This window comes from Pteropus medius, unplaced genomic scaffold (assembly GCF_902729225.1).
Source record: "Pteropus medius unplaced genomic scaffold, Ma_sr-lr_union100, whole genome shotgun sequence".
Classification (NCBI taxonomy): Eukaryota; Metazoa; Chordata; class Mammalia; order Chiroptera; family Pteropodidae; genus Pteropus; species Pteropus medius.
The window spans coordinates 11779340-11784628 of NW_024347788.1; the positions used below are offsets into that span (position 1 = coordinate 11779340).

Sequence of the window (5289 nt, forward strand, 5' to 3'; positions counted from 1 at the left end):
CCAGCCACACCTGCTCCGTCTCCTCCTCTCAGCTCGGCCGTGTCCGAGCTCCCCCGTGGAGAGTTCACTCTTTTTCTCTTCGTCGTCGTCACTATTAGGAGATCCCATCTTTCCTTTAGGATGAACATGCTGTTGGTCGGCATTAAACACTCAAGTTTATAACGACATTCCAAACCTGCCCCAAATTGGCACATGTTGCTTCATCATAATTATCTTTTGCTCTTGGACGAACTGTTTTTTTTTTAAGCCAAATTTATTCATCCCTCCCTCCATTTCAGTAAATATCCTCATCGACCTAGTTATGAGAATGATATATTAGGATTTTTTTTCATTCCTTTTTAGTCATCAGCAATCCTGACAGTTCCGACACCAAAAAGATATCTGAATGCACTTGAATGTGTTCCTCTCAACTCCTAGCAACTTATTCTTCTATCCTCGAACTCATTCCTGGCAAGAAATGTTTATACATAGATACCAGACACTCAATAGACACCCGACACTGCTCTAAACACGAGGGGTAGAAGACTGAACAAAAGCAAACCTGGATTCTTATCGAGCTTGGGATAAAGCTTTATTGATCACCTTCCCTTTGTAGAATGCATAACAAGGACTCTGTTGGAGGGAAGGAATAACATATTCGGTGATACTTTGTCCTCTGAGTATAGTTCTATTCCTAATCGTCCTCATTTCTTAGAGCATAACAAGGTAGAATTCGAGTCTCTGGAGTCATCCGCCCACTTCGGTTTCCGGTGAGTCGTGATGAGCTATTAGCGAGCGAAACGGGACCCAGAATATTCACAGCGTTGATACCATGAGTTGCGATCCCGACTTGGCCGATACCCGCTCTCCCTCCGCCCCGATCGTCATCTTCCATGTCATCTTCCATGTCGTCGGCAATAAGCCTGTGAGTGTGGCACCCCTCTCTCTGCTGGTTACGACAGAAGTGTTTCAGAGCAACTTGTGTTACTGCATCTTCTCAAAACGCAATGTTAACGACAAGGTTTTAGGGTTTAAAATGTCAGTCAACCTAGAAAATATGCCAGATTCCACTGTTTGAGATCAGAGGGAAAAAAAAAAAAAGTTAGACAAACTTTTGAAAAAAATCTAAGAAGACAAAATTAGATGAATATCTTAACATAATAGTTTTTCTTTGATTCTGGCAAATATGTGATATAACAGCCATTAGGATTTTGATGAATATGACTTATTTTCTTTTCACGAGAGATACAGAAGCTAATAACTTGATAAACTCATTTAAAAATATTTTCTCTTCTACGGCTGTGCCACCCTGAACAAGCCCGACCCCGTCTGATCTTGGAAGCTAAGCAGGGTTGGTCCTGGTCCGTACTTGGAAGGGAGACCACCTAGGAAGACCAGGTGCTGTAGGCGTAAACAATAAAAAAATGAGGGATTGTAAACTGACAACTGACAAGGTCCTTGTAATCCGTGAGGTCAACCAAAGGTTGCCTTGCCTAAAAAACTTAAAAAAATTTTTTTTCTCTAAATATTTTTTCCTGCTGATTTTCAAAATACATTAGCTACTTCTGGAAATGATGAAGCAAACAATAAATTAACCTAGATAGATGGTCAACATGAATTCAAAACCTTGAGTAAATGATATTTTGACACGAGGAAAGTACCAGAAATTTAATTTTTATATGTCGCTACAGGAAGTATAATTTTGATTAATAACATGATGTTTGAGAGCACCTCATCATGACGTTATTTTAAAAATTTACAGGATATTGATGTGTATATGATCATTAAAGGTTCTGCATATACATTTTTCATTTTCATTTGAATATTTTGAGAACAATTTCTTCATGTATTAATACTTGTATTGACTAACCGGTAAAGCTTTATGAAGTATCTTTTCAGGGTGGGTTGATATTTTCACACAAACCATATATATTCTAACCACATCTATTTCCATGAAAATACAACTTTCCTAATTTTATAGAAGAGAAAATCGTGGCAGAAATTCGGCAGCCGTGGTCTAGCATACCGATATCAAAAAGTAAAACGGAGCTTCTCTCTCCCCCTCAGACGCTTAAGGATCCTTCGCATCGGAAGCGTAATCCTCTTTGTCTTGAATTCCTTTAGCACGTGTCACCGCGTGCCAGCACATGGGTGGAACCTCATGGTTCTCTGTCGAGTGAATGCAGACACCCAGAGTCGACTGCTGCGCGAGTTCTTCACACTTCCGAATGACGTTCTTTGGCTTTGTTAAGTAAGCCAAGCGCACGTGTGAGTGAGGAGAGGGGCAGACATGTGGCTCGTGATGCCGAAGCATCATTGCTGAAGCACAGCGTGGCCCCTGACCTGTCGCCAGGTCGAACACTGTGTTCGCTACAGTCTCCGCAGGGTGCCAGCGAATTTAGTAGGTCCAAATAGCCACAATGCGCTCCCGCCTCTTGTCTACGTTTTTATCCACATCTGGTTATTTTTTTTAAAATGTTTTAACCAATGGGAATTATCGCATTAAGTTCTCCAGAGCTTCATCGCCAACAGATGTGTTATCTCCCTTCCGAATCTGGTGCTCACCGCCCTGGCAGACACGGTGAAAGGAAGCCCTTCGGTGCTTCCTCTGCTCCTGGCAGCTTGACGTCACAGTCACGGTCCGAGGCCTTTCTCTTGGAAACTCCACAGCTCACAGAGAGCTTCGAGCCCCTTTGCTATTCCCAACTCTGCCAACTCTCCATGAATATGTTGTTTATGTTCACGTTCTCCTTTCCTTAAAAAGTGGCTTAGCACTGTGGCAGACTTGTTGTCACATGGATTCCAACAGACCAAGGTTCAAACAGACGTGGAATTTAAACACACGTACTGCTTGGCGACGTTCATTTAAACAAAATCCTCTCTGACTAACTTTCAAAGGCGCCTTGGGACCAAAATCCAGCTTAGAAGGAGCATCTCTTTAAGAGCGGTCGAGGCAAATGCAAAAACACCAACCGTTATTAGAGGCTCGTTGTATATCAGGAATTATAGCTACTACTCCTTTCGCGGGGCCACTGTGCTCACGACGAACCTGCGCATACATTCTTTTTTAAAAATTGCCTTCTCGAGGTCCGATTGATTGAAACTCCGCATGTTTACCACAGACGCCCTGGTGGGTTTGCAGAGCAACACACACCCTGAAACCAAGTCGTGGTACCAGGTCTCATTTCCAGATGACAAAAATAAAATGCAGAGCTAAAACGACTTTCCCAAGTCCCCACGGCTCAGCGGGCCATGGGCCAGGAAACCCTAACTCTTCCGGACCCAGAAGGAGACCACGAGGACCAGGAGGAGACTCACCAGGCAACGCAACTTCATGTTTCCTGTGTCTTTTTTTTTATTTATTTTTTTATTTTTTTAAACAAATCTCCGAATTAACCACATTGCTGAATCTCATTTTCCATAATAACTGCTAGTTATTTTTCGCTTGCAACTGTGCATAATTGCTTTCCATCTTATTTTCGTCTGCATTATTTTTCTCTCTAAAGCACCACCCTCCACGTTTCCGTGCTGGGTAGAATCCACCTGTCAAGGATCTCTCGCAGGCCACAGGGGTCTCCTGTTAGGTTCACTTCGCGGAAGCCAAGTCTAAGCAATTTCTTCCCTTTGCTAATAGGTAAGAGCGGTGATGTAGGAACTACTGTTCACAATAAAATAGCTGTACTTTTTATAGTGTCTTGTACATCTGAAAGCTGCGGATGTCTACAACTTGCATTAGCTTAATTGGCGTTATATTTGGGAGAACTGGAGGATATATTTTAATTAGATCCCTTTAAAAATATTTCTTATCACGATGTCGTATCACACGTTAGTCCTCAGGTCCTGTATTTATAACCTGCATCAAAGTCGAGAAATAGAGGACCGCTTTTCTAGGTGACTAAAGTGTTAGAGAATCTGAAATGTTAATGCCGCTTTTTTGTCACCGTCGGGAGATGCTGAGGGAAGAGTGTGCGGGCCTCCGTGGACTATTTTTTGTATCTTTCTGCGAGTGTATAATTATTTCGAAATAAAGCTTGAAAACCTGCTTGTCTTTTTAAAAATAATCATACATTTAAAGGGAAAGACATTTAAACAAGGAAAATTGAGTTATTTCCATTTTACCTCACTCAACTACAACTGGAAAAATAAAATCATAAATAACAGAAATAAAGTGGCTTAGAAGTCAGCATTTTTTTTTTCTAATTAACAAAAGAAATGACCAGAAGAAGTTCCTGAGCTGAGTGATACACCCGTGAAAAGTTCGTGGTGAATTATTTTTATACAAAAACGGTCAGTCTTTCGTGGTGAGAGCAAGAGCTATTACTCTCAGGTAATTGACAGTACCGTTTCCAAAAAAAAAAGAAAAAGCATCGTGCGTGGGGGTGGCAGCGGGTGGGGAGCAGGTGCCTGTGGGTTTGGGTCAGAGAAGTACGTGACGGAATTGTCACCGTGTGGGGCGATCTGAACCCCGCGTTGCCCCAGTGACGGGGATTTTCGGTTCTTTTCACCAACGCAGAAAACTGCAGCTCAGTGAGCCTTAGGAAAGGTAAGGTTTATTAAAGCCACGTCTCGAGGCAGAAGCGGGTCACACCTGAACAGGCCCAAACTAGGTGGAGATGAAAGGTGTGATTAGAGTCCAATCAGAGTGACCTGGGTCGCAGTAGAGAGGGCTGTACCCACGCAGACGTGGGAGCATCAGCCTCACATGAGGGCTGCCACGGGTGGGTGCAAAGCCGTTCCCAGGTGGTGATGGGCACGTGAGGTCAGGGTGATTGACATCTGGCTGTTACATAACTCCCCACCCAGGGTGCGTGTGCTTACCCAGAATTCAGTCTGTCGCAATTAGAATCATGAACTTCCGGGCATGGGCATGACACTATAATCACGATGTCACGAGGCTGAGGTTGCGGGCAGGTCGGGAAGGACCTTCCGCGCGAGGGTCTGTGGCTGCACTAATCCAGCTGTGGGTTCATGGCCCTCCCGTGCTTTGCCTCTCAGGATGCAGGAGTGAATTCTTACCTACGAAGTGGGTGTTCCTAGGGCCATCTCTGGGCTGGCCTTTGCTCCTTTGTTCCCCCCATTGCTCATGGCTGCCTCACTACCTAACAAAATGACTGGGACTGAACATAAGTCCCTGCCTGGGGTGCCAGTACTTACCCAGACCAAACAGTCGAAGGTTTTGAATGGGAAGCAATTTCTCCAGAAAGGAGATGACACCAGAGCTCCTGGCGATGGAAACATTTTCCCTGTTTTCAAGGCACAGACCAGCTTACTACTCCTGCCTATCCTCTGTTTTAAAAATATCAGAAAAAA

General features: G+C 43.7%; 1 pseudogene; it reads left to right on the top strand.

Moving 5' to 3' along the window:
- The first annotated feature begins 1270 nt into the window (after positions 1-1270).
- Positions 1271-1389, top strand: LOC120614506 (uncharacterized; annotated as a pseudogene).
- The last annotated feature ends 3900 nt before the right edge of the window (positions 1390-5289 follow it).